The sequence below is a fragment of the Neovison vison genome, chromosome 13 (assembly GCF_020171115.1).
Source record: "Neovison vison isolate M4711 chromosome 13, ASM_NN_V1, whole genome shotgun sequence".
Classification (NCBI taxonomy): Eukaryota; Metazoa; Chordata; class Mammalia; order Carnivora; family Mustelidae; genus Neogale; species Neogale vison.
The window spans coordinates 43,851,834-43,864,238 of record NC_058103.1 but is presented as its reverse complement, the minus strand read 5'-3'; the positions used below and the strand labels follow the sequence as shown (position 1 = coordinate 43,864,238).

Sequence of the window (12,405 nt, the reverse complement as noted above, 5' to 3'; positions counted from 1 at the left end):
GGGAACCCAATGCCACATCCTGCAAATATGTGGCCAAGGTGTCCCAGTTATCTTATTTGAAGTGCTTCTCAGATGTCTGTGTTGACTGACGCGTGGCTGGCATCATGACTCTATGGGTTTTCATTTCTCTGAAGCACTACCTTTTCAAGGGGGCAGAACTGCTGAGTGATTAGCAGTATGGGTCAAGGGCAGACAACGGGGTTAGGAATCCAGCTCTACTGGGTATTAACCGTCAGACCTGGGGGAAGTTCTGTTACTTCTTTTGTGCTCAGGTTTAAAATTTGTCAAATGGGGATAATAATATTTACCACATATAGTTACTATGAAGGTTAAATGAGATAACATGTGTAAAGCTTTAAAAAAAAGTGCTTGGACATAGTAAACTCTCAGTACATTATCATCAGCGTCATCATCATCATGCATATTTTGGGAGTGCAGAAGAATCCCAGGGCCCATTCTCTCCCTCAGGGGCCTCTTGCTTCTCACCATCTTGGTTCTCCCTTCCTCAGGTGTACTCATAAGCCTTGGGGTAAGTGGCTCCTCAGTTCACAGCTCCACTTGTTGGGAATTCTGCTGAATATAAGAACTTTTGGCCCTTCTGAGCTCTGTTTTGGATCTCAGAGATGCTATTCCCCCCTCTCCCAGGGCTGGCCCCGCACACAGGTCACAGAACATCATGGAGGCAAACAAGCCAGCCAGGCAGACTGTAACTGTGCTCTTGGTAATCACCTTCCTCCAGGGTTGCTTGTTACTCCCTCTGCTCCTCCTCCTCCCATACAGCGGGCAGTCACTGCTGCCCAACCCAGGCTCTCCTCTCAGCTTGCATGCCCCTAGCCCCTGGCACTTGCTCCAGTGGGTGGTAGGGGTTGGGGGGAAACTGTTTCTGGGTCTTGTTTTCTTTCTGCATCCTCTGGAGGCCTTTCCTCTCCAACCAGTCCAGACTCACCACCCTTTGGCACCACCTTCAGCTCAGGGATTTGGTTTTTCTTTACACGCAGCAGGGAACATTCTGTACATATTGGGGTGCCAGTGCTTCACCCAGATCCTATCAGGTCCTCTCATTCTCACTTAGGCTGAAATGTATTCATCTTTCTGTCATGCTACGACCCAGTAGAGTGCCTTTATATAATATGTCAATATTTATTAAATGTATCCTTGAATAACTGGTGAATTTCTTGAAAGCACCAGGGGAAATGTCCTGGTCATATGGATAACCTGGGGATCAGCCTTCTGCTGGAAAGTTGGCCTGTGGTCCTTGCAGTAGTCCTTGGCCGCCGATTTTCCAACCGTGGCTTCACACCTGTTTCATTTTTTTTTTTTTTAAAGATTTTATTTATTTGTTTGATAGACAGAGATCACAAGTAGGCAGAGAGGCAGGCAGAGAGAGAGGAAGGGAAGCAGGCTCCCCGCCAAGCAGAGAGCCCGATGTGGGGCTCGATCCCAGGACCCTGAGATCATGACCTGAGCCGAAGGCAGTGGCTTAACCCACTGAGCCACCCAGGTGCCCCCACACCTGTTTCATTTTACAATATTTATTGGGAAAGCATTTTAGCTACATATTATAGTCAGATATCATCCGTGACAAGCCATTTTCCTTGAATTATCCCAGAGAGAAGTATTTCTAAAGGCGTTCAGTGAAATCATCCAGACGCTTCCTGTGGCCAGCTGGACCCGGCAGCCACATTTAGTCCCTGGCTTTCAGTACAGAGTGGATTGTGTTTTTAGTTTCCTCCAAGCAGCGAAGCTGCCACTAGTGCTCACACTAGTAAACGAGGCTTTAACAGATCCTACCAAGCGAAAGTAATAAGGGAATTCACAACCATGTTTTCGGTAAATTAAGTGAGATAATACAGTAAGCAGCCCGTAAGTGGTAACTGTCATGACTTTGGACACCACCGCCGAGAACTGTTGCAAGTAAGTGTCACCAAAGAAAGTAGGGACTGGTGGGGAAATATGTTTTCAAGGGTTAGTAGAAAATAAGGTCTTATAATACTTAGTTTGATGTTAGGAATAAGGAACATAATGATGAAAAAAGAAGACCTTTTAATAAAAATTAAAGGGATAAAAATAGAGGAGTTAGAAGAATTGGGAGAAAGCTAAATAGCAATGCGCATTTCGTAATCTGTGTATAAAAACATGAATTACCTGCTTATGCACTCACCCTGGAAAACTTCCCACACTTAATCAAATCACATTGTTTCAAACCATGATTCCGAAAACTTTGAGATACACCAAAACAACATCTCCAGAAAATTGTGATTACATCCTTACATAATTATTTCAAAGGTTTTTGAGTGGATGCAGAAATCTCCTTTGAAACTTAAAGTTATGAAACATGTACTACTTAGCTCTGTGATTGCATTTTGGCTTTCAAATACTACCTGTGATGTTATCAAGATGCCTAAGTAAGCTCATGGGGATTGTGTAGGGAAACTTTCATTAACTCTAAGATCTGGACCCTTCTGCCAAAATACCTTTTCTTGGCTTCTATATTGCCACTATTTCTTTGCTTTTGTTATTAAATAAGAAAATACTGATTTGACCTGTTATATAAACTCAGTTATCAGCTTTGGTTTTAGTAAAGCCTTTCCAGAAAAGCACTTATTCTTACTAATTTTAGATGTACCATCTTTTATAACTTGCATTTGTCAGCCTGGAAATAGAATTTTATAGCATGATGGCTCTTAATGATTATCTTTTATTCCTGGAACAGAATGCTGATTCTTATACAGCCCAGGATCAGTAGTGGTGATCTTGGAGGAAGAAAAATTTAACATGATCTTAGCAGCCAGCCATCCTAGGCCATCAACTGAGAGAGATCCATAGACGGACAAGGTTGTTGTTGTTGCTTAATTTTTAAAAAAATTAATTTTTTTTAAAAACAATTTTATTGAGGTACAATTGGCATGTAAAAAGCTGTGTATACTTAGTGTGCACAACCCACTGCATTTGGGGAGAAGTGTACATCTGTGAAATCATCTCCAAGGACATAGATGTATCCATCACTTCCTTTTTATCCCCATTGTTGTTGTTGTTAGTTATTTTATGCATATGTGTGTGTGGTAGGAGCACTTACCATAAGATATGCCCTCATCAGAATATTTTAAGTAAACATTGTAACAGCATTGTTAGGTATGGTGGAGAGCAACGATGCTGGAGAGCAAATCTCCTAGATGAGTTTTTATTAGAGCAAGATTGAAGGACAGTACGGATGGAAGAGAAGGTAACCACAGCCCAGAACTTCCAACAGGGACTGCTTAGGTTGGGGCAGGGACACTGTGCTGGGGACCCTGTGGGGAGTAGACCAGTATCACATCAGGCTGAAGCAGAGATGAATGAGGGCCGTGAGGGACAATGAGTTTGGAGCCAGTTTCGCCCTGGGTGGGAGATAATGCCATGGCTGGGTGACACCTCCCCGTGTCCATCCAGCAAAATGATGTCAGTATTTTACTCTCACAAAAAGCTAGAAATGAATAATATTTTGCTTTAGAAGTATATCTCTAAGATAGTTTAAGGGATTTTAAAATAAATACATCTGGAGCACAGACAGTTGTCATAAAGGAAGATAATTAGTTAACTGTCCTAGCTTATTCCATAGTACGAGGAAAATCCAAATCCCACCCTCCCCCGATTTACTTGCTGGTGAGAACCAATTATATTTACATATTTCACTTGCATTAAAATATCAGTAACTTTTTAAAAACATTTTATTTTTAAGTGACCTCTGCACCCAACATGGGACTTGATTTTATAACCCTGAGATCAAAGGTCCATGCTCTACCCACTGAGCCAGCCAGGCACCCTGGTAAATTTTTTTTTTTTTTTTTGAAATCAGGGAAACAAATAACAGGAGAAATCCTGAAACATTTTTTTCAGAGGTTGGCAAAACAGTGTTTTTAAATGAAAATCAGAGACTTTTATAGTTTATGTCAGTGGATTAAAATTAATGTGAACTTATCTTTTTGACACTTACCCTATCATAGCAACATATTATTTAGCACAAAAAAACTTTCTTGCTTTGGATTTAGAAGCAGTACTTAAACAGAACTGCTAATTGACACTTAGTGAAAAACAATTTATGATACATTTTATTTTCTCATTGCTATAAAACTGGTTTAAAATAATGAGGCTCATGAAAGGATATGACCCAGACCATAAAACATACTTATTAGAGTTGTTTGATAAATCACGAAGGGTAGATTCTCACCTCTTAATAAGTGTAAGACACTACAATGTGAGAGCAGGGCAGAGATGGAGCATGGCGGGTCTCCCGGCTGTTTGTACTACTTGCTTGCACCCTCCCCGCTGCACCCTCCCTCCGTTCCTTTCCCCACTCCCTGTCCCCTTCTCTCTCCCTCCTGCCTTTTTGTTCCTCTCTGGGTGTCAGAAAACCGTGTGCTTCTGAATGCCTAGACTCCCTCATGTATCCTGTTCTGTAGTATCCAGTCTGGTGTCCAGACACAGTGAAGCTTATGTCAGGGTAGGAGCAAGATCCTGTGCACGGATCCCATCTGGGTTCTGACAGACCCAGAAAACAGAAACAACATTGTCACTAGAAATGGCCCTCAGAGGTACCACTGGTGCAGCAGCCTCATTCACATTGACGTTTCTTCCTTTGGTCCTTTGTCCATTTCTCAAGTGTGTTAGGAGCATCTGTAATGCCTCTGGCCCCGGGTGGGGTGGGGTGAACTCAGTAGAGAACACAGAAGACACAGTCTCTACCCTCTGGAACCTGCAGAGGAGAAGAGGAAGTGTGCTGAGTGCTTTGATGGGGGAGTATAGAGTACCATGGAGATACAGAGCAGACAGACTCTGAGGGGGGACCCTGGACTCCACAAAGGATAGGGAGGTAGGTCCTGGGGTACATGAACCCTCTAGAGAGTTATAAACCCAAGAGGATATTTTTCACTGGTCACAGGCACTACTATCAAGAGGGTTCTAGGCCAAAGAAGTACCAGACACTACAAACCCAAGGAGGTACGGAGGTGCTGAGAGCACCTGTGGAAGAGTAGAGGCTTGGGCAGGTGGAAGAAGCTGCCAGAATGGGGACCTTTGAGATTAGGGTCAATTGGCTGAGAGCACAGCAGGCCTGTACCCTGGATGGGGTAACTGGGCAGCCGCTGCAGGCTTACAAAAATCTCTGCTTAACAGTACCCTAAAGTTGCAAAGGGAGATGTCAACAGTATAGCCTCCTTTCAAGCGTGTAACCTTGACCAGCCCTAAGTCTGGTGGAGTTGCCTGGGAGCCCCGTATCCTTCTGGGGATGGCCCTGACCACAGCGGTATATGTGGTGCCAGCAGGGGTGGGTTTTGCTTATCGCCCGAACAAAAAGAAAATGGCTAATTACACCTCAGCAGCCTCAGTTCAGGGAGCAGGTAAGACCTGCTGTACCCTGGAGTCCCAGCTAGAATCCAGACGACCCCAACGGAGATGCATCTGGGAATCCTTCTCCCTTTCCACTGCAATGTCACATGATCTGTACCCTCTCCTGCCGTACAGTCAGATGCTTTCTTTGAAAGAAGCCATGGGAGAGGCGTGGATATGAGCTATTGAGCATTTTGTCACAAAAGAATATTATCCTTTGGGTGCAGTTTACAATATGGGATTATTCTAAGAGTTCAGACTGAATCATTTTTCTCCACCAGCTGGTGAACGGGTCCACTCATGACCCATAAAGAAGCTGTATTTCTTTGTATGCATCTCTCAAAATAATAATTTAGGTCTATATTTAACAACTTAGAATGTTATCTATGATACTCAAGAGGGAATAAAGTGGGTCCTAAATCTTGAAGTCTGCTTCGATTCTATTTATGTAAAATTGTGTGTGTGTGTATACTCATAAAAAGAAGTCTCAATAAGTGTTCACCAAAATGGTAACATGGGTCATCTCTGTTTTTTTTTTTTTTTTAACTTTCTCATTCGTGCTTTCCTGGATTGCCTTAATATATTTCTACAATGAGAATTACATACTATAGAAGTTACTTTCATTTTAATGAAATGAAATGTGAGAGGCAAGCAGTACAAACAGCCTGGAGACCCGCCACTCTCCACCTCTGCTCTGCTCTCACATTGTAATGAAATGAAAACTTTTAAGTAACTTTTGGGATTTTGGTCCTTATTTGTTAAATTCCCTCCAAATTATTCTTTTGTTTGGATAGGAAGCCAAAATCCTTGTGGGAGATGGATTGCCTCGTTGAGCAGGTTCTAGAAGCAGATTTTATGTCTTGCTGAGAGGCTGTCTGATGACCTCCTATAGCCACCATGCATGCTGCATGACCTGTAACTTCCCTACATGAAGAAACGGTCTTCCCCGGACGTCACTGTGCCAGACAATCCAGGAGTCCCAAATCCATGACCCTCCTCATAAACTAGAAACTGAATTCCTCAGAGATACAAAGGGAGAAAAATAAGTCGTTGTTGATGTTATTTGAATTTCTTTACAGGTAGGATAAAGACTGAGTAAGTCATCAAAGGAAGAAGTGGGAATTTGAAAACTATGGCTCTTTGGATAAGGAATGATGCTGGGCCGGGTTTAATTTGTTTCCTAGCCCATTCACATTTATTATGGGGAATTTGGAGGTCAGAGTCATAGCATAACCTTTCCAATGAATATTGCATTCCAGGCTGTCGCTGCCGGTGTAGCAGAGAGTTCAGGGGTTGGTGGTGCAGCACAAAGACCTAATCAGAAGCAGAGTGGAATGAAGTATGTGAGAGCACCAGCCTTTCCTCCCTCGGCCTGGATAGCTGGCAGAGCATTTATCCAGTGAGAAGGAAACATTGCGTACCATGTCCAGCTTGCTGTGGAAATCCCGGCATAAAGTTACAGGATATTGGAAGGAAATTGTTTTTTAATCTAAAATGTGTTTGGAGTTCCTAAACTTGGTTTAGCATTTTATGATTGAATTTTCTGGACGAGTCAGGTAGATTCTGGGTCCTGCCTATATGCCGGGCATTACCAAAAGCTAATTAAGAGCAAATGACCTGCCTCAGGCAGTTCAGTCCCAAGTCCCGGCTGGTTCTCCAAGTCAGGGCTTCCATACTACCTTCTGTTGGCTAATGTCAGCTGCACCGAGCCCCAGCCATGCCAGTCTCCTTCGCTGTTCTTCAAACACACCAAACACGCTCTGACTTCAAGGCATTTGCTCTTTCTTTCCTCTCTCTAGACCTTCCCGGCTCAACCATCATCTAGCAGAGCGGCCTTCCCTGTAAAGACAGTACTCCACTCACTACTCCATTACTCCAGTGCCCCTTTTACTTGGCTTTATTTTTATATAGCACTTACCCCAACCTAGCATACTGCGTATTTGCCTGTGGTTTGCCCCACCATAATGTCAGCTCCATTAAAAAAACTCACTTGTTTTGTTCACTGCTGTGTCACTAGCACCTAGAACAGTGCCTGCCAATTCAGTTGATCTTCAATAAATTCCTGTTGAATGAATGAACAGAATGCTTGAGCTCAGTTTACCCAGTGAACGGTGCATGTTCTTGAGCAATTGCGTATAAATTAATTATTATAGATGGAAATGTATTTGAGATGCATCAGGAGAACACTGTTGTTGAACCCTATCTTTCATCAATCCTGTAAAAGAAATTAGAATGTCCAGTTTGCCTGGAGAGTTTTAGAGTCAGCTCTTCCTTCAAGCAAGATCCACCTGAACAGGGCTGTGCGCATGCTGGAGAACATTCCGAGGGTCATCTGAACTCATCAGGGCTTTCCGTACAGATGATCAGAATGGTCGCTATTCCTAGGTTGCTATTCCACTCACTACTCCATTACTCCAGTGCCCCTTTTACTTGGCTTTATTTTTATATAGCACTTACCCCAACCTAGCACACTGCGTATTTGCCTGTGGTTTGCCCCACCATAATGTCAGCTCCATTAAAAAAACTCACTTGTTTTGGCAGTCTGTCATGAAGACCAACAGAACTGAAGGACCTGGTGGAAAAATACTAGCTAGAAGGAGGGATATATTAAAGTAATCGTAAGCGCATTCGGCTGTTAAAGTAATCGTAGCCAGTGTGGCCACATCTGCTGTGTCACCCCTTGAGCTGATGGATCTTGGGGAGCTGACACAGCAGGGAAGCATGGGCTGGGGTCTTAAGGCTGACCGTCGTCCAGGGTGAGTAGGCTGTAGGTTGCCCAGACAACGTGTCTGTAGATTTAATTTGTGCCAGTAGCTCACATCTCTGACGTGGCTGCAGGATCTTTCCGGCAGGGGCAGGGAGGACCTGCTGGTGCCTGTGTTTAGGGGGCGCATAAATAGTATTTGTTCAGGGAATTCATTATCTGAGAGCACTTGGTGAGAAAATCTAACTCTAACTTTTCCATCCATGGAGGTGCTTTATTGCTGGCAAAGTTAGAGATTTCTTCCAAAGGCAGCTTGGGAGGCCCCCAGTTCTTTTTTCTTTTAATCACCAGGAGAGAGTAAGAACAGCGTCTGGGGATAGGGCAGATCCAGGTTTTGTGGAGTCTGAACTGCTTACAATTTGGATGGCCAAGGCGCAGTTTGAAGCACGGGGTCTGGGCAGTAGTCTGGAAGCAAATGTTTCAGCAGTGTGACAACCCGTCTGCTCCCGGGGCTTCGTGCTCTACACGCTTTCCGGGGCTGGCTTTCCCAGGGGACTCCAGGGGTGCGCTCCCCGAGGGCCTGTTTGCAGGCACGACAGGGCACTCCCCGGGAACACCTTGTCTTGAGGCTCAGGCCTGCTAGTAACAACGCCCTGGGACTTCACCTCAGAACTGGTTTCTCTCTGGCTCTATATGATACTGTAGCCTAGAGCAGTGCCCAGGTCCCCAGGGGTAACATACAGAATGTGACAGGAGAGGTGGGCCTCCCACCTCCATATGAGGTGGGTTTCAGTACTCAGAGTGCTGGTGTCACACAAAAGCAGGGACAGCTTAACATTGACCCAGAGACCACAATCTGGGCATCTCATCACCTCATGGACAGAGGTGGAAGTTGGCAGACTTTATAATATCAGTTACATTTGCCCCTCCTGGGGCACATTTGTGCTGGCTGTCTTTGATATATTCTCTCTCATTCTTCCAGGAACCCTGCAAGGTGGATGGCATTAGCTCCATTTTACAGGTGTAATTGGTTGATGACGTGTTTGCTCACATGACACTCACTGCACAAAGACAATGTCAATTATTTTCTCTAGCCAATTTGAACCTCTTTATGAGTTCCAACCCTGCTGGGAAGCACAAAACTCAATCCTTCCAATTAACAACACCTCGACCTCTTCTGGTTTGTGACCTCTTTCCTGTTTAAGCAGTCAGGGTTTTCTAAGTTAAGTTCCCTGTCAGAGCTGCTTTAATTAGTCTCTCTCGGAATGACTCATTCCTCCTGAAGATCAGGCACTCTTGCCCACTCACCCCTTCTCCGCAGAGACAGGTCCCACATGTAGTAGCAGGACTCCATGGGGTTCCCCAGGCAGGGCATGGGGCATCTGGACACTCACTGCTCTGCTCCATGGGCCAGCACATCAGGGAGGGTAAATGGATCCGTCTGGTCTTCTAGAATCACATGTGTCTCACACTGTAGGGGTCTGGTCATCTGTGTGGTTGGGGTGTCTTTAGGGGGTGATCACTGCACTTTTCATGCATCCAGGAAACTCCTGGATCCTTGACTGCCAGACATGGGTTCTTGGGGAGACTAGAGAGCAGCGCTGGCCCACTGGTCTGGGAGAGCAAACACTGCACTGATACGCACTTTCTTTGTCTCTCTCTTACCCTGATCCCTGGGGCTAGAGAGGGACATGGTATCCATTGTCTCCGTGTCATTCCACACGTTCTCTCCCTGTCGGCACATAGGACAACCCTATGATATAGCCCAGTGGTCTTCCAAGTCCTCTTCTGTGTGCCCCCCGCAAAAACATCTGCAGCCATGACTGCCTTTTCAAATTGATATCAGGTGTTTTTCATCTAAATTAAGGAGCTGCAAAGGATGTAATTTCTGGCATACTGTAAATACTGACATTTGAGAATACAACTGTTAGAGCACTCTTTTACGTTTACCCAGTGGAGTCTAAATACCACAGTGATTTAATACCCATGGTTCAAAAAACACATGAACAAGCTCTTTTTTAACAGTTGGAAGTTTTACAGGGTTTCTTTTTCTTCTTGAAATTGTATTTCCATTTTACTTCTCCCACAGAACTTTATCCTAATGTGATACATTTTTATGCTTGAAAGTCTTTTATTAATCACTCTATCATTCTTCAACAAAACTAAGTCTTTACATTGAAAATTTTAAATTGTTCGTATTTTTTGGTCACCACAGCACTCTGTTAGAAAATTATGATAGGTTAAATTCTCAATAGAGTTATTATTAGCACACTTATTGATCAAAGCAAAATATATGCATACACATATTACATATTTTATGGTTAATTATCAAACGTAAAAATAATCGGGCTAGAAATGTATCTCTTAATGAAATGGATGGGAGGGTTGTTATGGAAATTCCAGCAGGCTTTGCAGACACTGGTATTTCTGTGTCCTTTTGTCCACTCCCTGGAGGTTTCTGTGCCTTAAGGAAATGCATCTTAGTAAGATTTGAGGTAACTTCTTTTCTCTGAGTTGTCTGTCTTTCTCTGTAGAGTGAGGGAGGAGGGAGATAGGAAAATACAGGGGAAGAGCAGTGATTCCCGGCAACTCTCCAGACCTGGGGTGCCTTGGAAAGTGAGAAGTTTCTGGAAGTTTCCCCAGCTCCAGCTCTCTCCCTGTTTGAAATGGGGGGAGGTGGCTGCAAAGTCTCTACCTTCTTCTTCTCCAGGACACGAAATCTCATGCAAAGTCCTCAGGCATTCAAAAGGAGCAAGGCAGTGCAAATACCTAATCACTGCTTTAAAAATGTCAGTAGGTTACCTGTGTCATAGAGATGAAGAAATTAAGGCCTGGAGATGTTAACAAAAGCTTGTCAAAATATCTAGTCCGTTGGTGGCAAAGAAGGCATTTGACTTCAGATCTGGGGTCTGTCCTTTTATGGGATTGTGGCTGCATCAGAAACATTGGAGTCTCTTGTTAAAATGATGTAGATTTCCCAGGCTCCACCTCTGGTGGAGGTGGATTTCATATCTGAATGTTTATATCTTTAAGAGCTCCCCGAGTGATTCTGAAGTGGGGTCGGGGTTAAACCACAGAGCGCACCTGAACAGGGCCTGGGTTTATTTATGAGCACAGATCATGAATCGGCATGTTAGATCTGAGAGGGAGGGTCTTGTCAGGGAAGACAGAATTGGAAGTTTCCCTAACTGAGTGGATGTGAGCCAGGGAGACACCTTCTTAGTTTGCTGGTTGGTCTGTTGTTACCTCTAAAATGTCAATGCTTTAAAGCCCAGGTTCTGGAGACATGGGAATCCTCGGTCACAGAGCTATCAGGAAAGAGCTAGAAGCCCCCTTTTCTTCTAGCAGCTTCTGCATGAGGCTGCTTTTAAGGCACCACCCCAGGACTCTAGGGCTTTTTTGCGAGAATCTCTGTGGCCTTTGAAAGTCAGTCTGGAACAAGTTTGAGGTCTTGGGGAGACTGGTGGTCCTCTGTCTTCAGTATGGAGACTGGAACGTCTGCCGTGAACGCATTTCTTTGCTACCATCCTCAGTGCCTGTTGGCAAGGCAGCGTCTTCTCCTGTGCTGCTCTCTGGACCTCTCCCTCACTGGGTTTCCTCTGTAGTGTGCTGACTTTGATGGTCCTGGAGGTGAGTTACCTTCCTCATGGGGCCGCCAAGAGGGAGGGTTACACTGCATACTGACAGTCTTTGGGTTTTCTCCTGGGATGGAAAGACCTGGAGGAAAACCTGGTGCTGTCAGTAGTCACCAATCCAGCTCTGTGCCTACTTCCTCGTTTGAGTGCAGTTTGGGAGACCAGGTGCATACACACTTCTTTCTAGCAAGGTGCTACTGGAAACAGTTTTCATACCCAGCAGGGCCAGAGGGTGAGTATTACAACAGAGTGAGAGACAGGAGACCTATTTATCACTGTGTTGTCACTTTGAGGGAAAACAAGCTTTATTCCTGAATGCCACGGGGCCTAGGTAGATGTCAATTGAGTTACTCAGTTTCTATCTGAAAAATTGTGCTCTCCACCAGAGCCTTCAAGGGACATCCGTAATGGGAAACAGCGGCCGAGCAATAAATACCAGCTGCACTTCTTGCCCAGGCGTGCCCACTCCCGCGCTGATGCCCACGCACGGTTACTCCTCTTTTCCTGGAGATGGTCCCCAGACCTGGGAATCCTAGGGATCCGCCCCACAAGACTTTAAGACTTCCATTAGGTGTGTGCTGCCAGGCACTAATGAAGCTCCTGTCCTACAGCAGAGCCTCAGCCCCCTCCTCCTTATCAACTCAGTCGCATTCTTTCTCTGCCAGCTCTGGCGATGGACTCAGGAGAATTCCTGTTAGAGGA

At 44.7% G+C, this 12,405-nt stretch overlaps 1 pseudogene; it reads left to right on the top strand.

Moving 5' to 3' along the window:
- Nucleotides 1-5,263: 5,263 nt before the first annotated feature.
- Nucleotides 5,264-12,405, top strand: part of LOC122894490 — a 148,517-nt pseudogene continuing 141,375 nt past the window's right edge.